General features: G+C 47.6%; 1 protein-coding gene across 1 annotated transcript in view; it reads left to right on the top strand.

The window, feature by feature from the left end:
* Positions 1 to 22,276, top strand: part of RIT1 (Ras like without CAAX 1) — a 651,953-nt gene that overhangs the window by 314,147 nt on the left and 315,530 nt on the right. The gene's annotated exons all lie outside the window — the stretch shown is intronic.

Raw genomic sequence — 22,276 nt, 5'->3', positions numbered from 1 at the left:
ACACAAAGGTTGTACTAGCACTTCATTGCAATATGCCACACAGAACGAAAAAGTACAATGTGACCCAGCAATAACCGTCAGCTATTTGGATTTCGACTAGTTCTGGTATAAAATAGTCTAAAGAGAAAGTTACATTTTCTGATGCTTGTTAATCTGCTTAGAATCACATGCTGTGCATATGGACATCCAGTGGTAACCGCAGAGTATTGCATCTTGTCTTTCGAGGGACCGAAAAGGGGACGTCGGCATATGCGTGTCTGAAACACTAGCCCTATCGTGACGTGTGTAGTACTCAAAATCCCTCACGTGCCGAGGTCCCTCAGATTGTTTTTTTCCACCCACATAACTGGTCGCCCTATAGCGGAACTCTTCATGAGACATTGTTTATCTTACCGAATTGTCGGTTTAATCCCCGTTAAGTCACTTCGCCCATCAGGAACATCTTCGACGAAGACTACGGGGGAATCGTCTACGGCTGTGGGTTCCGGCACCTAAGATCCGGCGTTTGGACTTCCACGTGGTCGGGCCTTCCGGCCGGCCTACACAGTAGGGAGAGTGGACTCGGGGTTTGCCATACTGCTATGATGTCTTTCCTCTTTTCCACTGCTTTCCTTTTTGGTCTGGTCACCCTTCCCTTCTGCTATGGAAAGGACTCCATTTAGATTCTGCCCTGTGTGTAGGGTCAGATATCCGTGGAAAGACGAGCACACGTCGTGTAACGCTTGTCTCCCCCTAGAGCACAACGGTGTTCGGCGTGTAAACTCCTTAAACCTAAAACCCTTAAGGAGCGCCGGTTAAAGCGGTGGGCCACGTACGGAATGTCACGCGTGGATCCTCCCTCCCCTGCCGTGACACCAGCCGAAAGTGACGGGGGTACATCGGATGACCAAACGTCCAACGCGGACGTTATAGACCATGAGGCGGTCTATTCTAGAGCCGCCACGCCCGTCCCCGACCCTTCCAGGCTCGACTCCGGTCTTGCTACAGGGACCTCACCCAGTGACAGGGGCGTACAATCGCACCACACAAAGCACACAACCCAAGCACCCTCCTCGACGACTTTGTCGAAGAAGGCGAAAGCGCCATCGGATCGATCTGATCCGAAGCCTTCCCCGCATCCGCAGCAGCGCATGACGACTGGGCATAACAAACATAACAAGGGCGCTACTCCCCAAACTACACACGCCAAAGTTTCTGAACAAGAAACTTCGACGGGTTCCAAGGTTTCCAAGGCACGTACAGGCCCGAAAACTGCGAGTAGGCCACTACCCGAGAAGCCATCTGCTGGCCCTTCTGGAGCCGCGGAAGACATTTTCACTGCTGACACATCATCGGAGGCGTTGTCTCCCCCAAGATTCGGTGACTATCCGTAAGAGCATCAATAGGATTGCTACGGTGGTGGGCCTAGTACCGGTTCCGCCCACAGTTAGGGGCCAATCCGCCGAAATGTTTTCCACGGATTTGGAAGACGATCCCGAAGACTTACGAAGAAAGCCAGGTACCCCTCTCAAGCACCCTGAGGAGATCCTCTCAACGCCTTAGGGCGGAGAACCCGGTTCCTACTCCGCTAGATCCATTTGGGTCATCCAAGTGGACCACGGAGCAATTCGAGGGGTGTATGGATCGGCTGGAGCAGTTTTTCAGGGCTTCTGATCAACCTCCGCCGAAAAAAGCTCGGGTAGACCCTAACCCTCAAACACAAGATGCCCAACACCTAGATGTCCAACACCATGTTGACTATCAAGAAGATATCCAGATGGACACGTATAGACACATCTATACAGAAGAGGAGGCTTCTTTTCTGGACAACTATGGGGAAGATCAAGGGGCAATGGACAACTGGGAGGACACCCAGCAGGATGATCACAATTCTCATAGTTTGCCTCGACTCTCCCCCATCCACCCCGATTCGACGAGCTTCCCCGGTGGATGATCAAATGGCTTTCAACAACATGTTGAAAAAAGCAGCGGAATTCTTTAAAATTGCCACGCTTGAAGGACATTAATGAAAAGCCTCCGGCAAGCCAGTCTATCCCTCTTGAGCGCTGTAAAGAGACGGCTGGCCCCTTCCTTACTTGCAACCGCTCAGACTAGTGCTGTGAACCCAAGGGTCGAAAAACTTTTCCGGCTCTCCCCCTCCGACCCGCTTTATATCAAAGGACGCGCAATCCCAGACTCGCTGGTGGTGACCAACACTCGCAAGAGAGCAGGGGTTCCCCTTGCCACGGGAGAGTCAACCCCAGACAAGGAGTCCAAAAGGTTGTATGCCTTAGGGAACAGGTTACGTCGGCGGTGGCCTATACCGTCCGGATTGCCAATAACACGACGTTACTGGCAAGCTACGTCGACACCCAATGGAACCTACTCCAGGAAGGCCTTCAGGAGGTTCCGGAACCAACCAGAGTTAAAGCTTCTCGCCATTGTCTCGGAGGGCAAACTTGCCAATCTGTCATGATGCCTACCCCCAGGCATCCGGATCAAGCCCATCAGCCCCGGGAGCAGGCATCCAGATATTTAATAAAGCCCCAGCAGCCCCGGGTTGGGGGCTGTCTGGGTTCAGTCCTGGCGCCTTAGGCACCAGGTTCATAATAGAAATCAGTCCTGGCGCCATAGGCGCCAGGCTCATAGACTTTACTTACCTCATGCAGACCATGCTGCAAATGAATCCAAGCCAATGTGAGGCCTGGATGGGACTATTTTACTACACGGACTATTTTTTACTCGGGTGTGGTTCTAGGGACCTCTTACCTGGAACTACTTTGGAGGCTATTTAAACCACGCTCGAACAGCAGCACATGCTTTGCGTTATTCTGCATCCAGCAGCGTAACGCTCACCGTGCCTGCAGTCAGCATCCAGTCTTCAGCCACGCCCGTCTCGAATCCAGAGCTCCTAGCAATAGAAGAAAGAAAGAAGGAAAGGTTAGAACACAGATATTATTTCAATCCTTACCTGAATTCCAGATCCATCACATCTTCGAACTTGAAAAGGACATTATTCGACTTGCATCGCCAGCTGCAGCGCCGCGCCATACTCACCAGTCCTCACAGCATTTTTCAATCCGGCGCTGCCTCCATCATTTTTCTTCGCCGAATTCCACCATCTAGGGGACAAAAGAAACATAAGGTGAGCCGGGAGAGCCAACAAATACAACCTCTCCACCCTAGACTTACCTGATTAACAACCGGAGGCATTATTCTGTAACAAACCGCAACTTCTTATGCCGCACCTGTAAGGAGAGAGAAACCAGCAATTTAAATACATCTTTTACCGGACAGTGTCGGGTAATACAGACTCTTCCCTGAACACCATCAGCTGCCATAAGACAATCTTCCCTTGGATCCAGCTGCAACACAAGAAAGGAATGTACAAGAGTGAACATCAGAAATATTGAACTCTTTGAACTTTATACTTACGGGTTCTCGCCTGGAACCTCTGAGTCCATATTCATCCGGAACTCTTCCACCGCCTTCAAACCAGTGAAGTAACTGGTATCTACGCGCCCCTGCATTCCACGCAGGATGGAGAGCTCATCATTTAAAAACATAAGGAGAATACTTCTACGGGTCAAGCAGACAAGATTAGGCGGTCCAGTCCAGTCTATCATCTCTGCACTACGCTTCACGTTGGAGGAGGTCGCAGCTGTCCGGGTCCGATCGACGCCCCTGTGGGAGCCAGGTGAGCGTAACACAATCAGAATGTTGTAAAGAATACCCTGGACATCGCAGAGACAGCAGGCAGGTCTCTCGCACAGAGTACTCTCCTAAAGAGACACGCATGGCTGCGCACGTCGGGCTTCAGGCCTGAGACCCAGGCATCCATTATCAACAAACCCATCGAAGAGGCCAACCTCTTCGGGATGGCGGTAGACGATGCGTTAGAGACAGCCAAGAAAACTATTAAGTCGCTGCACCAGATTTCCCAAAAACCCTCTTCAGCGGGGCAGTAATTCTCAGCGGTCCTTCCGAGGACAAGCCCGCGCCGCTCAAAATAATTTCGGCACGGGCAACTTCAACTCAAGTCAACCTGCTGCAAGCCCCACTTACAGAAGCGCGGAAAGAATAGAGGCAGAGGCTCCAATTCCAGAGAAGCGTCAACTTCGGGTCAGAAGTGACCACCAAGTTCAGGTCCCCTCCCATGTCTCCCCGGTCGGGGGGCGATTAACATCTTTCCTCAAGGCATGGGAGGGGATAACTTCAGACCAGTGGGTCTTAAAGACGGTCACCCACGGTTACTGCATGGAATTCGCCTGACCTCCACAGTTCAGACCGGCGAAACATCAACGCCTTTCACCGGAACATCTGCAGATCCCGATCCAAAAGGTAGAAGCGCTGATGGGAAAGGACGCCATAGAAGCCGTCCCGATTCTTCAGGTAAACAAGGGTATCTATTCAGTGTACTTCCTTGTACCCAAAAAGGATCTCGCCATGCGTCCTGTTCTAGACCTGCACCCAGCGAACAAGTTCATAAAGCCCCAGAAGTTTCACATGGTAACACTGCAAGAGGTGATCCCATTGCTAAAACGGGGGGACTTCATGACAACATTGGATATGAAAGATGCATACTTTCATATTTCAATGCTGCCAGCGCACAGAAAATTCCTAAGGTTCGTGATTCAGGACAAACACTACCAGTTCAAGGTACTCCCCTTCGGCATAGCCTCGGCGCAAATGGTGTTTACTAAGGTCCTGGCAGTGGCAGCGGCACACCTGCGCAGACTTTCAGTTCCAGTTTACCCTTACCTCGACGATTGGCTCATCATGGGGGACTCGTTCGACGGTTGTTTCTCAAACACCCAAAAGACAGTAGACCTACTGTTCAGCCTGGGATTTTCTGTCAACGAAAAGAAATCCAGCTTAGTCCCAGCCAAGTAAAACAGTTCCTGGGGGCTCTAATTCGTACGGAAGACGGTCTAGTCTTCCCTTCCAGCGAGAGAGTTCAGAACATGCTCTCTCAGGTTCCTCAGTATGTAGCCAGTCGAGAGGTGACGGTACGCAAAGCAATGCGTTTGCTAGGGATGATGGCGTCATGCATATACTTGGTTCCCCACGCGTGGCTGCGCATGCGTCCCATGCAAGAGTGGCTCAACAGCCAGTGGTGTCAGGCCAGCGGACAATGGGAAGATCTGTTAGTTGTCTCGCCAGCCCTCGTTCTCTCTCTGCAGTGGTGGTCGAGGGAGAACCTCTTGAAGGGGAAAACCTTCATCACCCCTGCAGTGGAAGCCACTCTCACGGCAGACGCATCTCTCACAGGGTGGGGGGGGGGCTCACCTGCTTCAACAGCCAGCGCACGGAGTGTGGTCCCCTCAGGTAGCGTCCAACCATATAAACCTACTGGAGCTACTAGCAGTGTTCAAAGCATTGAAAGCCTTTCAGGAGCAACTGCAAGGGAAGACAGTGCTGGTCCTAACCGACAGCACAACAGCAATGTATTACCTGAACAAACAGGGGGGCACTCGCTCTCCAGGGCTATCCAAGCTGTCCCACAACATCTGGATATGGGCTCTCAAACACAAGATGTTCCTGATATCCCAACATGTTCCAGGGGAACTCAATCTTCTGGCAGACGTACTCGGCAGAAATTTTCCTCTGCCAGAAGAGTACGAATGGCGACTCCACGAAGACATTGTATCGAACGTCTTCGCAGAATGGGGGTTTCCAGAGATAGACCTGTTTGCGACTCAGGAGAACGCCCAATTCCAAGATTACGCCTCCAGGTACCCCCAGAACCGATCCAAGGGGAACGGTCTCTGATTAACTTGGTCGGGGAAATTTGTCTACGCTCCCCCCCCCCCCCCCCCGACTCCCCTTCTGAACAAGATAGTACACAAGATGCACCAGGAACCAGTCACCATGATTCTGGTGGCTCCCATGTGGGCCCGCCAACCTTGGTTCGCGCACATGATGGAAATGTCCCTCTCCCCACCAGTCAAGCTGCCCTGCCCGTACAACATGTTGTATCAGGACAGGGGGGAGACTCTGCACCCATGCCCACAAACTCTGAACTTAGCCTGGCTCCTGAGGTCATAGTTTGGACATCTGCAAGGGAGGCAAGAAAGCCTAACGCACGCTATTGCTATGCCAGCAAATGGAAACGTTTTGTCATCTGGTGCAGTTCCAAAGGCGTCAATCCCACCGATTGCTCGCCTTCACACATTGTGTTATATCTAATCCATCAGTTGGACTCTGGGTTAGTCTTCAATTCCTTAAAGGTTCACCTAGCGGTGTTGTCAGCCTACACCACATCACAGCAGAAGTGTCGTGGTGGAAAATACCTGTGATTAAAGCCTTTATGGAAGGGGTTAAAAGAATGTATCCCCCTCACTCACCCAGCCCCTGGGTGGGATCTAAATGTGGTTTTAACTGGGTTCATGGGACCCCCTTTTGAGCCTATGCATAAAGCTAGTCTGAAAGACCTGACTTACAAGACAGCCTTTCTAGTAGCCATCACTTCTATCAGAAGAGTTAGCGAACTACAGGCTCTCTCGGTTTTGGACCCCTTTGTTACAGTCCACAAAGATAAGGTAGTTCTGCGCACTCATCCCAGATTTGCGCCGAAATTTATTTTGACGTTCCATGTGAACCAGTCAATCGAACTACCCACGTTCTTCCAGAGACTTACTAACATGGCCGAAAGAAGCCTTCACACAGTAGATGTGCGCAGGGCAGTCATGTTCTACATCGATAGAACTAAACCACTGAGGAAAACTAAACAATTATTTGTTTCAAAACAATTATTTGTTTCAGTGGCAGCTGGTAGAGCAGGGGATCCTGTCTCTAAATCAGCAATATCAAGGTGGATTGTCAAATGCATCACTATGGTAGACTCTTGCAAAGAGAGAACTGCCCTTCAAGCCTAGAGCACATTCTACTCGAGGCACTGGGGCATCCATAGCATTCATTGCAAATGTTCCCCAAGAGTCCATTTGCAAAGCGGCAACCTTGAGTTCTTTACACACCTTTACAAAATACTATTGCCTAGACACTCATTCTAGAGCTGATTCTCAGGTGGGATAAGCAGTACTAAGACATCTTTTTTTCTACTGTTCCTTCTCACAACCCACCTCCAACTCCGGGTACTGCTCGCTAGTCTATGCACAGCATGTGATTCTAAGCAGATTAACAAGCATCAGAAGACATGCATTACTTACCGTAAAAGCATTTCTGATTGTATCTGCTTAGATTCACATGCGCCCTCCCTGCCTCTCCGCTCGGAGTGGAAGGAACATAGACTTCTTACAATAAGAGGGACCTCGGCGCGTGAGGGATTTTGGGTACAACACACGTCACGATAGGGCTAGTATTTCAGACACGCCTATGCCGACGTCCCCTTTCGGTCCCCCGAAAGACAAGATGCAATACTCCGCGGTTACCACTGGGTGTCGGACCATATGCACAGCATGTGAATCTAAGCAGATACAATCATCAGAAATGCTTTTACGGTAAGTAATGCATGTCATATTCGGCATTTCCATTCTCTTGGCGTAATGCAGACTCCTCCGTTCGTGTCAACGAATTTTCATAAACTGAACTTATATGTAACTAGGTCCAGTTTCGGAATGGGCTAACTTATCATATCACACGTTGTTACACCCCCATCCCTCCTTCAATTCAATCCCTTTCGGAATGGTCCCCACCTCTCAAGGTCAAAAAAACAATAGAACCTTATACTGTGCGTGGGTCTCCCAGCTCCGAAGCAAAAATTCAAAGCTGTTGACCTTCACTCACAATGAACCTACTTTCTTACTTTGCAACATCCAATGTCAATGCATCCATGAGAAGATGATTTTTGAAGCATGGGCACAGGATGAAAAAATGTGGTCCTGTCACTGGTCGTTGTTGGTTGCGCTGCTCTGGTGTATAGGGGAAACTTGCCAATGACAGAATGCCCCTACTCTCATTCGAAATGTGTCTAGTAATAGGCCCACCTCTGCTTATCTCATGGCCTCCTACCCCATGGCATGTTTTCACAGTCAGTACTTCTTGTGTGCCTAGAATGTTTTGTAGCCTAGGTTTAATCCCTTTTGTGTGACGCACAGATATTCAGCTCTTTGGGGAACTTTACGGCAAGGCAACTGCCAAAACCCAAAGATTCTTGCACACTGTTATCCATTTGTCATTTACACGAAAAATGAAGGTCCCACAGTAGCTCGACTAAACTGTGAAATGTGAAAGCAATCGTAATAATTGTACTATTTTTTTAAGAAAAGGACTAAGAGGATAGATTTCAAAAGACAAATTACATACTTTATTTGTACAGTTTATAAAAACATTTCTGGCAAAAATAAAAACAGATGGTAGTCATTTGTACCGGGATTTGAACGATTGAACAAGCTCTGCTTTGGGTGGACATGGCACGTTGGCAATGTTTTGTGGCAATGTATGTGTGCTCTGAACAGATTTGCGCGCAATTCCATGAGTATGCATCTCTACAACATTAACAATAAGATCTTTCACAAGATCGAATTCCATTTTGTCATACTGGTTTGACAACCCATTTTTTGCTTCCTTTCGTAAAGGCCATAGTATAGCGAAGCATCCTTAAGTTTCCTGCAGTCCTAGATTGTTCCCGGCCTATATTCTCGTAATGCACTAATACCTCTAGTAAAGTCCTAGATTTCATCCCTTGGATGCCGAAATGCAATCTCTTTGGCCTGTACTTTAGGCACATATTGTGGAACACCTCCAAATCTCCTGTGTGACAGAATTCTGAGAGTCCCTTCAGATCTCTTGATAGTTTTATCAAACACAATCTTTTCAAGGGCTTTCTGTGGAGGTGAAGATGGGATCAACCACTTCTTCTTCCGTGCCTGCTCTGGGGACAAAGGGCCATGTTCACATGGTTGGAAATGTTGGTTTTCTGTCCAGTGGTGAACGTTGGAACAGTGGTGCATTAGTGACCGCCATTTTTCCAGTAGAATTTTCACAGTACCATCACATGTTTTGGAGCTCCACCAAAGATGGTTGCTGAAAGACTGGGACCATTCTGAAATACTTTCAAAATCTTTTTTTTTTTTCCCTACCGCCGAGATTTTTTTGATTGATTTGGCAACATGCCATACATCAAATTGATGTTTAATATTTCGATACTGCTCTCTCATTGTCTTGGCTATTGAAACGTGTCTGTCTGTGGCTATGAGGTCGATTTGCATTCCCCTCGATTGTCGATCTTCCAGTGATTTCATAAAACCAAGTTTCTCCGTGGCCACTGAGGATTTACATCGGGACATCTGCACGACCACCGAACTCACAATTATCTTAGTTTCCATGTTCTGAAATTGGTAGGTGCAGTACTTAGTAGAAATTCTGGGTCTGTCACACTGTTCATCGCCGGCTAGCCTGAACCGTTTGTCAGAGAATGTACTTTGAATGTTCCAAGCTTCACTAATGGCAGGGAATAGATAATCACGTTAGTATTTATAGTATTGCGTTTTAGAAATGAAATGGAGTCCCACAAACTTGAACTGGATAACTTTGTGAAACTAGAGCCACTGAAAAGTAAAGCTGCTGCACACAATAGATTGCCAGCTGGCAGTTTCCCCAGCATTGGTTGAGCGGACCATGAAAATGTTTTATGGAACTTTTCACAGGTGGCATGTATTTTGAGGTTACTGCCTTGTGTTAGACGAGTCTTGCTCACCAATGGCTTCCCACATACTAGCCCTCCCACTGAATGCACACATTTCAGCATCTTTATAATCTCCATCAAGCTGCTGTCGAATACTATGTATTTGGCCTCTTTTATTAGATTGTCATCCGGCAACACTGTTTCGGACTGAACCGTTGTTGACATATCAGCCAAACTGGACATACTGTAGTCGATATCTTTGTCTGGTTCGTCGGTCAATAGCGTTGATGCTTCAGTCTGTCATTTCAACATCTGTTACTTGACCATGGATAGGAGAAAACATCAATGTGGACTGTTTTTTGGGGGGCCATTTTTTTGGCGGTTGTCGATTGTGCCAAGTGCTCATCGAGTAATGTAAAACTATCTTCTATAAATTCACTTTCAACTTCATCTGGCGGAGCAGGCGCATTGTAGCAATGGTCCAAAAACACTTTGCTGGATTTGCCGGTCATATTAAATTCATTTTCTGGCCATTGGACATAGGCATCTCGAGTGTGAGCACGCCACGCCTCCGTTAATAGTTCCTCCATGGTGAAAACAGCTTGGCAAACAGCATCTGCCATTTGTATCGCTGTCTGTGTCTGCATAGTCCGTACTCCATCGGGCAACTACAGGACAGATAGGAAAAGGGATGTTCAGTGTAAATCCAACATAGTGTTGTACAATTTACATTAAAAAAGCATATAATGAAGGCCTCAGCACAAAACAATTGCCAAATAAATAGTGTATATACCTAACCTTATTTTTATTTCTTTTCTTTGAAACCTTCTTTAATCTAACATCACTATCAGCAAGCTGGCCCACCGACTCAGATCCACATGCCTCCCGTTCAATATACGGATCTTGTATACATCCCTACGGAAAATGGTATCCTTTTGAAATAAGTCATTTGCATTACACATATAATAAGACCGACTTTCTTTCATTAGATGGTACTGTAAGTACGCATATCTCTGGCTCCGGATCAACTGCAAGGTCTGGTTCTGGAACAACTTCAAGGGATAATGTAATTGTAGAGGACGCTCCTGCATCTCTCTGAAACACAGTACTTGCATTAGTAAGGACGAAAATATTGGAAACTGGCCACACAATTTGGAAAGACAAAGGTACATATCAAAAGTAAAGTACGAATGAAACATTGTGTAAAACAATTACACAAGATTTAAATATTATCACATTATCTAGAATTCCGTGCATAAAACCAGTCTGGAACAGAATAGCTAGGTAAGATTACCTGATACACACTCAAAGTGGTTTATGACTCAAGGCAAGACATGGATGTTGAATCTTTTTGCTTCATATTCAGTGGATAGTCATGGAGTTGTAAAGGGTAAGTATTATTCGATTTAGAAATTCCAACATTAAAAAGTGGCATGTTTGGAGACTGAATACGAGAAAATTATTATGTAAATGCATGATATAGCATAGTTATCTGTCCCCATAAATCAATTTTCTACGTGGATTCTCAAAAACAAGGACTGATTAGCAAAATAATTATGATTTTAAACAGTTATTCAATCACATAAATATCGAAAGTATTATAAATTACATTTACACCGAAAATACAGGTGTAAGCTAAATCTGGAAGCGTGACTCACCTGTGGCGGCATTTTCACGAATAAAGTCGGAATAGCGTTTGGGAGCAATTGTTCTCAGTTGATGCCTCTTTGTGTACAAGGATGCGTCGTACATATCCGTGTTGAAGTGCAGGCTGCAGATGCGGTATCGATGGCCCCTCTTGTCCTCCAAGACTTGTTTGACTCTACTTTCAAGCTCTTCCGGTGGAAATCCACAATATCTGACCCATTCTCTTATTCGATCAACAGTCTTATGGAATACATGCATTGGAATGCCTTTGGCTTTGTCATGGGTCTTCGAAGGGCAACCAAAAATAGAACATGCAGGCATTGTTGTAAATTCTGCAAAATAAAGGTCAACATTATTAGAAAATTATTTTGCATAAAAATGTGAGAAAGAATGAATTGGACCATACATTGTTCATTGCACGCTTTCTTTTGGGGACCACAGCAAAACCAATGCAGTGTGGGCGGCTGTATTATAGGATACATTTCAAAAAAGATTCATTGATGTGTTCAAAATCAGAACATGTTACTCGTCCCTTGAATGTTCTATCATGCACGAAAAGGAAACTTGCTTAGACTATAGACACGTCCGCGAAAGATGCAATACGATGCCAATTGACACTGATAAAAATTGATATATCGATAACATAAAAAGACTCAAATCAATAGCAATAAGACAAATTAACATAGCACTACTGAGTACGTTACTTCGAAAAAGATATAGATTTACAAATGAAGGAGATATGATTAGGATACATGCCCTTACCTTGACAAACAGTTGGAGTCAGCAAGCAGAGTACTTAGTGGCAGGAGAACAGGGAGATGTTCATAGGTAGCACACTGACGAGTTCACTCGAAGCGGTCACAGAGTAGCACGATCACGAGATGACTTGCAGTGCTCAAAGATGTTGTCATGGTAAATATCAAGTGGTTCATAAAGAATAACAAAAAGGGGTTTGTTTGTGAATGAATTACTTGTATATGTCGTGGTATTATGTGTATTGCCGGGGAGCGCCCTGCTTCAAGGGGAGCCTGCCTGGAGACACAGGGTCTGAGGAGGCCATGTGAACAATGGGCCCTGGGTGTAAGATACCTTTTGAAGTGTACATGTTGTTTGGCACCTTGGCCGTTCGCGCCCCTGACAGCACCCCTTGGCAGTGCACATCCACTGGTGCGAACTGCCTTTTATAGTGGAAGGGGGATGGATGGGCCTGGGGCGTGCAGACAAGGCACCGGAACACTGCTGAACGGAAACACACTTGAGTCACTTAAAAACTGAAACAACAATTGATAAAAAAATATGTTGTGTTTTATTTGGTTTCTTAGTTTGATGGCACAAAAATACTACACATTGTAAAGGTCTGGTTGCAGCTCAGCGAGGCAAAATCCCCTGTACTGACCGCTGTCCAAGCCTCCCATGAAGCCACCATATGTACGAACGATAGGCCACCAGCCGGTACCACCTGTGAAAGAGAAAGATGCAAACTGTTTTTAAATGACCAAGATAAGTGTATTAAACCTTAGTTGTCAATGACAATTCTTGTATGCAATGGCATTTTTGCCAGGACAAATGCTAACTAGACACTGCACAATATTGAACGACTTTTATGCGACTATTACTAGAGAATTGCAAAACTAAACTGATATGACAATGATATATTGAAGTTACGAGAATATAGGGGACAACCATGAAATAGTAGTGGCCTAACTGACATCACAACCAGACTATACTTATTCATTATTTGGATTACGAGGGCGAACTGTTGCGCCAAGTTCCTGCATAAGCACCATCAAAATCCTCAACACGGACCGTGTGAGGCAGGCTGCCGTGAAGTCTGGCAGCTCGGTAACGCATTGCGTCTGTGGATCACCTTGCGCTATGTAGGACAAGCATCCTGAGTTTTCTCAGCAGCAGCAGTTCTCCTCCTCGGTTGGCATTAGCGCGCACCAATTGCAGGTACACCAGGTGGAAACACCGTCCATGCGACTAGGCCCAAGCTCTTCGTCTGTTGAAACGTCCGCCCAACTGTCGTCCAAAGGCCCATCGTTTACACAGCTTTCTCTTTCCAGTAATTCCTCCTCGGAATACTCGGGCTCGTACAGGTAGGGCATTATTGTTGCCATTGTGTGGTAAACAAAAATAATTTATAGCGGTGGTACTGGTATCTGTTCACACGGGCTACAAGCAACGAAGGTGGCTGACCAGAGCACAGAAACGAGTCACAGAATACTCAAAGAAATCCAGTGGGAGGAATGGAAAAGAAAATCTGCTGTTGTGTGTTGTGAAACTGTCTGTTTATACTTATTGAGGAAAGAGGCTTCCTGCCGTTTCCATGGCGAAACGTCATAAACTGAAGCGCAGAGAATGTTGACACAAGACGTGCTTTGGTGTTGTGAAATGGGCGGTACGCGTCTAGTGAGGTAAGGCTCTGGGGAGGGGGATATGATTTAGTGCCTCAAACGCAGGTCACCCAGGGTGATGCGGCAAGTGATAAGATTATCACAAGATGGCTGCGCCCTGCTGCCTGATTTCGCTTGTGTTCCTGAGACGAAAACTCTGGTAAGGTGCATAGGAAATGTTTGTACGATCGATCGATTTATGGTTAAAAACACATGGCCGAACCATAGGGACAATAATATTTCTTACCAAACCATTCCTTTAAGAATATTTGTGATTCTGCAACATGGTCATCAATACACATGTTTACAAAACATTATTCTCTGGATGCTTCCCATTCTCAAGAAGTTGCTTTTGAAAATGCTTAATTTATAAATTCTACACCCTCCTCCAATTATAATGTTGCTTTGGGAGTCTGTCAAAGATGAGGAATACTTTGGAGGACGCAATCCATTCGAAGACCACTGGTAATGTTCTTACTCCTACATCCCGTCCCCTTTGCTCCATACTTATGGGACATTCCTCTGTCCTGTGGCCGCGTGCTGTGCCCCGCGCAGAAAGAGAGGAAGAACTAAAATGTTGCACTTTTTTTTGCTTTTTCAAAGTGCTCTGGTCCCGGCAGTCCTGAGGTCCTTCCTGTGAAGGCATGTTTGGCTATTGGTATGTCGCAGAAACATTCCATGCCACATAGTACCGGCTCAGCCGAGGTTCCTTGTGTAAAGGCTAAAATGAAGACCCCTGATCCACTGGTGGGGACCCCTGCCTCACTTCCACACGTGCCGCAGTTCCCCTCAGGTAACAGCAAAATGGCAGCCGTTCCCGCCATGATCACGGTGGCCATTTTGGGCGCTTCCCCTACAACTACGCCATCGGCCTCAGGTGTAAGAATTGGTCCTGTGGGTGAACATAAGGTTCGTTGTGCACATCCGTTTCGTCCAGTTTACGACTGAAACGCTCGGATGCCCCTTCCGCACAACATCTCGCCTGTGGGTTCAGCACCGTTGACTTTTGTGGACACTTCTGGGGATGGGCCTGTTTGGCAACCCTCCCCTCTGCATCCCTGGAATTATCCTCCTCATGAGAGGCCTCCTCCGGCATCTCCAAAGCCGACTCCAGAGGATGCCTTTTTCGGCAAATTTCAGACGCTCATGCGTACCGACCCCATGAGGGAATATTTCATGTGTCTTTATAGGGAGATATGCCAGCCTGCGCCTCCGGCTCCACCCGTGACATTGGTGGTTCTGCCGGCACCGCCTTTGCCTACGGTGCCTCCCCCTACCCTTCCGCCCTTTCCTCCTTTGTCCCCGGTGGACAAGGCGGTGCCAGATATAGTTCAGCAAGACCCTGACCTGTCGGATGATGCGCAGGGCGATCAGGACAGCGAAGACCAGCCCCGCTGTATTCGAGCTTTCCATGACCGGGTGCTGGAAATGATGCGTCCATTGGATGTTCTAGTGCCCGAGGCACCAGCTCCGCAGGAGGGTGTGCTTTCGGGGGCGTTCACCTTATCTCCTATGGAGCGTACCGGCTTGTTCTTGCAGAGTCTGGAAGAAGCCACACGCTGGACTTTTTGTCAATAAGAAAATTGACGCGCTCTACAGGCTGCATTCTTCGGAAGAGGTGGCCCTAGCATCTTGTCCGCTCCCCTCCTCCACGGTGGTGGCTGCGGCCACTTTACAGTCCAGGCCTGCAGCATCCGCTTCTACGACGGCTACTCAGGTCCTGGGGAAGGAGGACAAGCTCCTCGACTCCCTTGGGAGGAAGATTTTTGCTAACTCGGCCCTGCAGCTCCGGCAGGCCAATGCGGAACTAGTGTTAGCGGGGGTGAATATGAAAATGTGGAAAGGTCTGTCTGAGTTCGAGGAATTCATTCCGGTCGAGAAGCTGGAGGACTTTAAGGTGGGATTGTCCGATGCCAGGGTCTTGGCCCAGGATCTGCTGGAGGCCGCGGCTCATCACGTCGACACTTCGGGGCCTTATGCTAGGAGTTGATACCTCTCGACAGGCTTGGTTGCACGCCACCAAGTTCTCAAAAGAGGTGCAGGACAAGGTGTTGCACCTGCCGTTTGACGGTAAGGAGCTTTTCCATTCCTCAACGGATGTAGAGCTGACCAAAACGAAGGACAGCACCCGGACAGCTAAATCCTTGTCCGTCTTGGTTAAAACTCCTTTTAGAACCCAGAGACCGTTGTCGCAAAGCCGGCCCTCCTCTGGTTTCATAGGGTTTCTAGATCGCAAATCCCGCAGAGTGGATACCCCCATCGGGTAATTCCCGCCAGAGGCAGCAACGGACTCGGTTTTTCTCCCGCTCCTCAGCCGCCTCCTCAGGTTCAGGTGGTAACACCATCGGAAAACCGCCAAATGAGGGTTCTCCATGCTCGCACGAGACCCCGGTGGGAGGACGCATTGCGTATCATTGGGAGGCGTGGCAGACCATCACCGAGGACACCCATTGAGGACAGGTGGGTCTTCGGGCGGGCTTCCGCTTACCCTTACCCCCTACCCCACCCTTCAACCCTCCTTTCCAGCAGTCGGGATCGTCCTCCCTAAAAGCCGATGTTCCGAAACTGCTGGACCTCAGAGCTGTGTTCCCTTGGGGAACGAGGGGAGGGCTTCTACTCCCGGCTGTTGCGGTGCCCAAACCCAAACAGGCTGGCCTGTGCACCATCCTAGACCTTTCCCAGTTCAATCTACCCCAGTTTCGAGTGCTTCCTTTTGGCCTCAGCTCGGCGCGGCCTGTCTTCATGTGCAGGGTATCCATGTGTATCCATATTTGGACGACTGGCTCTTACGCAGCCCTTGCCTGTTGAAAGCAGCGTGCAATCTTCAGTCTCTCCAGCTCCTGTTCAACCTCGGGCTGTCGGTGAACAGGTGAAAATCTTCCATGAAGGTATCTCAGGACTTGATTTTCCTGGGTTTTTGCTGGAACACGATCGACTGCAGAGTTTACCTGACCAGGGACCGAATCGCGGATCTGTTGGCCACGTGTCAGATTTTTGCGCAGTCGGAGAGCATTTCGGCCTCGTGGTTCCAGAGGCTTCTGGGCCTCATGGCCTCGTGCATATTGGCTCTTCCTCTTGCTAGTCTCAAGATGAGGCGGACTCAGATGGCTCTTCAGAGTTCTTGGCGTCAGGCTGTGGATCCAAGTTGATAATGATTCCGGCTTCCATGAGAGCGGACCTGGAGTGGTGGTCGTCTCTCAGTCTCTCAGTAACCTGTCATGGGGGCGGGCTTTCAGGACCCTCGCCCTATGGTAACGGTCACAACGGACTCCTCCCTTCTAGAGTGGGGTGCGACATTGGATCTTCTTCAGGTCTCGGAACTTTGATCGCCTCAGGACAAGCTCCTCCACATAAATCATCTGGAGCTTCTGGCGATCTTACTAGCGCTCAAGGCGTTCAGATCTATCATTGCCAACAAAGTGGTCTGTAGCCGCACGGACAATGTGGTGTCAATGAATTACATCAACAAGCAGGGGGGCACCAAGTCTTCCCCCTCTCGTGGACCTGTCCGTCCAGATTTGGGAGTGGGCGGTTCGTCATGGTGTCTGGCTAGTTGCAGTACACATTCTGGGCCAGCTGAATGTCACGGCAGATACCCTCAGTTGGTGGACGATGGTCAGCTACGAGTGGGAATTGAAGGCGGAGATCCTCTCATAGATTTTCCTGCGTTGGGGCACTCCGGAAGTGGATCTCATTGCGACAGCGGCAAACATGGAGCTTCCTCTGTATGCCTCCAGAAACGGGCTGGGAGCCTCCTCTGGGGGATGCTCTCGAGATTCCATGGCACAACATGAGGGCTTATGCTTTCCCGCCTCTGCCTCTGATTCATCGGAAGATTTGCAAGCTGAAGAACACAGTGAACAGTTCTCTTCTATTCATAGACCCGTGGTGGCCGGCCAGGTTTTGGTTCTCAGAACATCATCACCTGTCGGTGTATCCACTGATCAGGTTACCGGTGAGTCCCGATCTCCTTCACCAGGGGGGGGGAATCAACAGCTGTGGTACCCCTCCCCACAGTCGTTCAGCTTGGCGGCATGGTGCCGGAGTTCAGGTCTTGAGAACATCTCAACCTGTCTGCGGATAACATGCACATTATTCAGGCAGCCAGGAAATCCTCGACGAGGTCTCAGTACAGAAGCAAATGGCTCAGGTTCTGTCATTGGTGTTTACACAAACAACTGGACCCAAGGGCGGCTACGATTGACACGGTACTTTCCTTTGTATCCCACCTAGCAGAGTCGGGAATTCATGTTCTGTCATGCAGAACTTATCTTTCGGCGGTATCCGCCTACCTGTCTATGGACCAATGCTCTTACTCTGTCTAATCCTGTGGTTAAGAGACGTTTTGCAGGTTTGACACGCCTTTATCCCCTGGTTCGTAATTCGCACTCGTCGTGGGATCTAAATGTGGTCCTTACGGCGGCGTGCCATAAACCCTTCGAACCAATGGGCACGGTGGACCTCAAGCACCTGTTGTGGAAGGTGTCCTTTTTGGTTGCTGTGACCTCAGCGAGGCGTGTGAGTGAGCTCCAGGCTTTGTCGGTGGAGCATCCCTTCTTGGTTTTTCACAAGGATAAGGTGGTCCTACAGACCAACCCTTCCTGCCGGAGGTGGTCTCGGATTTCCATCTAAATCAGTCAATCTCCCTGTCGGTCTTCTTCCTGAACCCTGCTTCAGAAGCGGAAAGGGTTCTGCACTGCTTGGATGTTGGAGGGGCTCTTGAGTTCTATCTGGACAGAACTTCCCAATTTATGAGCTCTTCTTAACTGTTGGTGACCTTTGGTAATCCACAAGGTAAGCAGGCCTCTAAGGTGACTATCTCCAGATGGGTTGCAGCCTGTATTACGAAGTCTTACACTGTCCAAGGACTGCAGCCTCCTAAAGGTATTCATGCACACCTGGTGCGGGGCAAGGCAGCTGCAGTTGCCTTTCAGAAATATATCCCCTGGGAGACCATCGCAAAGGGGGCTACTTGGGCTTGCCCATCGGCTTTTTGTAAGCATTATTATCTAGACCTGAGCTCCAGATCTGATGCTCAGTTTGGCCAGGTTGTGCTGAAGAACCTTCTTCAGTAGGGGGTTTCCATCCACTCTGTAGTTCTGTGAGGAGTGCTGGAGGAAAGGGGACTATGGACTAGGAGTAAGGTGGTCACTAGGGTGAGTAACCTGGTTATTCGACTGGATATTCCTCCAACCTATTCCTCATCGCCCTCCCAACCTACCCCTCTGTAGAATTTCCCATGCTATTACAGCTTCCATTCCACAAAGACTAAGTACTGTCATGCCCGTATTTGTGGGCATCTTGGCTACACGTGGAGGGGAAAAACAGAACTGAGGCCAACGGGCGCTGCGCGTGCTACATATACCCTCCAATGATGTCGCCCTCGACGGGGGCCTTCGAGAGACATCGACTCGATGCCATCGATGCACAAGGCCCCTGCCCAAAAAGTTTTTCCAAGGCAGTTTAAGCTGGACATTAAATTTCAAAGATGAGGAATACGTTGGAGCAACATCCAGTCGAAAGAACGTTACCAGGGTAATTAACTTGTTCATCTCTCTAGCTCTCTAAAGTGTACAGTTATATCAGCTTAAGCATGGAAAGAGATCAAAAATGGTGCAAGAACTTGCAGAAAAGCGCTTTGTACATTTTTATTAATGAATACAGTGCATTTCACAATGCACTGTATTCCTTAATAAAACAAAGCTTGCACAATCAAGAGGTATCAAGCAATATAAACACACTTGCCCACACGGTGAAAAACACGCATTCCATCCATTTGATTGACTTTGGCAGGTAAATGAAAACAATTTAGAGCGCCGTTTCCAGACCATTTAAAGCTTCATTAGTCACTGCCTTCTTTGCTCCGTCATGTGTCTGCCCTAGAGAGCACTCACAGTAGCAGATCGCACCATCTTTGAGTGGTGTAGATACACTCATATGATATAAAATGTATCATGATTACCTTGCTTTAATAGCAGAACATCTAGACAATGCTATCAAACCTAATGTAGCGAGAAATTACATTTGCGACTAATCCTGGAAGTATTAATTTGCAATTATAATCAGAAGCTTAAATCGCTAATGGGATCAGGATAACGGATTATGTGCCGGGTGTGATAGATAAAATACACTCAATCCCGGCTTACCTCATGTGGATACTGTGTGCAAAGTTAAGAACCGCAGCATACATTCATATTTCAATACCATTTGAACATATACATCATAAATCTCATCACAATGAAGTGCAAATATTTACAACTTAAAAAGTGAAAAAAACAGTCAAATGCCTGTGCATATTTGTTCAACTCCTCGCACATATGATGGCAAAAGTATTGAAATTTATATCCTCAAACTCATACATTATGCTGCAAATGCATTGTTAAACAAAGTTCTGCTTTCATATCTAATCGCCTCTTGTCTGTCTTAAAATGAGATGCTGCAATAAAGGATTATACTTTACTCCGGGTATCAGTCTGTTGATTTTGTGGGGTTTTTGCCGTGCGGTTTCACGGTACTTTAACTGAAGTTTAATATATATTTATTTTTGTCAAGTCTTGAGCAAAGATAGGTTCATTGGTTTTTGTACTGGTTCCTCTTTTAATATAAAATATTTAATTGGATACCAAAGTCTTGTTTTTCTTTATTTTTGATGGAGTCGATTTTAAAATCTCATTCCCCACCTCTCGACCCCGTACCCCCTTCCTCACTGCTTTTTCTAACTCTTCTGCACCCCCAACCTGAGTTAGCGTATGGTTGAATTATTAAGAAGCCTTTCATTTTTATGTAGTTTAGTCTTCATTCATGCCAACTGGCCCAGTTGGACTTAAGCGTCCCTTACAATGGTTTGTAAATGGAAAGTCCAGGACTGTTATGTTATATACACTTCTAGAGCACAGCCTTCGCCAACAAGGGCATTGTGGCGCTAAGGCGATAAAAACTGAGAAAGGAATAGGCGGGGGACACCCCCTCGACCCAAACTGAACAAGAACCCCTTCAGGGCACGTCGAAAGGACAGGTGATCGGAGATCTCACAAAGACACTGTGGGGTAATTCCATAGCTGAGCGCCGGTCAAAGAAAGAGCAACCTCCAAAGTGAGAATATTTGTAACTAGGAGTAATGATACGCAGGGCCGTGGAGGAGCTCAAAGAGTGAGAAGGAAAATACTGAACTAATTTGGCTTGAAGATATTCAGGCCCTTTTTTGTAAAAGACCTGCTGAAAGATACAGAGTGCCTTCAACTTGATGCATTTGGCCACAGGCAACCAATGCAAATCATGCAGTATAGGAGATGCAGAGGAATAACGGGCGTCGGTGGCCAGCCTGGCTGCAGAATTCTGAAGGATTTGAAGTCGGTGAAGGAGGTAGGCAGGTTGCGTTGCAGTAGTCCAGGGAGCCAAACGTTAAGGAAGAAACAACCATGGGGCGAACCAGGGGGAAGATCGAGAACATTCAGCGCAATGTGCCTTTTAAACTGGACGGACTGGCAGACTGCACTAACGTGGGGCAGAGATCTTCACACCCAGGTTTCTTAAACACTACTGAGGGGGCTGGGAAAGGGCCAAATTCGACAGGCCAGAAAGCTGAGGAACACACAGGGGTAGAAGAGGAGCAGACAATGAGGACCTCTGTTTTATCACTGTTAATGCAAAGCCAATTGTTTCCCATCCAATAATGGACAGCACATGAGCAGGAGCGGCACCGCTCAGCAGTAGCAGGGAGAGAAAGATCAAGCTGCACCAAGATCGGAGTGTCGTCCGCACAAGATTAACACTGAAACCCAGAAGAGTGAATCCGTTTGACAAGGCGCTGAATATAGATATTAAAGAGAAGGGGACAAGGAACAGAACCTTGAGGGACAGAGCAAGTGAGGGGCTTAGAAGATGAGATGAATGGAGAAAGAGAGACTGAGTGATCGGAAGGACAGGAACCACGCCAGAAACAGGTCGTAGACACCTGCTAAAGACAGCTTCTACATAATGCCATGGTCCACAGTGTCAAATACAGCAGAGAGGTCCAGCAGGATCAGGGCTCCGATACCACCCTCATCCACGATCTGGGCCAAATCAACAGCACCAGGACCGATTTGGGTCCCCGGCCGGCCGAAAACTGGACTTGAAAGGGTTGAGGTATCCTGAATCTTCAAGAAAAGAACGAAAAAGAGGAGTAACCAAAGCCTCAAAAGTTTCATAGGGTCCCCTCGACACTCTGAGCCAACCTAACACTCCAGCCGCAACACACTTAGCATTGAACGTGTAAAGCTTTCTATGCAGTCCAGTGCTTTCATTTTTAATTCAGAGTGTTATTTAAGATTTCTTCTAACAGCTTGAAATGGCGGAAAACAAATGTGTATTTTGTACAAATTAATTTTTCTAGGAATGCTTTGACAATCGGATAATCAAAATTAAACTTGCATCGAATAGCAATTTGGGATCTTTTCTCACGAAGACTGGGAACTGATTCTTAAAGTTACGTAATTTATATTATGGAGTATTCTTTCTGCCAGCCTTGCTCTTTTCCTGTTTGTTGGGAACAGGATGAAGGATAAACACAAGACGGGGGCTTCTTCTGGTAACCCTCTTTGTACTATGCTGTCCATTAACCATGTCTAGGGAGTCCCATCCTTACCTTGGTAACCAAGTCTGGAATTGGGCCTCAGCAAGAATGTGC

The sequence above is a fragment of the Ambystoma mexicanum genome, chromosome 1p (genome assembly GCF_040938575.1).
Source record: "Ambystoma mexicanum isolate Mex_15411 chromosome 1p, UKY_AmexF1_1, whole genome shotgun sequence".
In the NCBI taxonomy this organism is placed as follows: domain Eukaryota; kingdom Metazoa; phylum Chordata; class Amphibia; order Caudata; family Ambystomatidae; genus Ambystoma; species Ambystoma mexicanum.
This window is presented reverse-complemented; position numbering and strand designations above follow the sequence as displayed.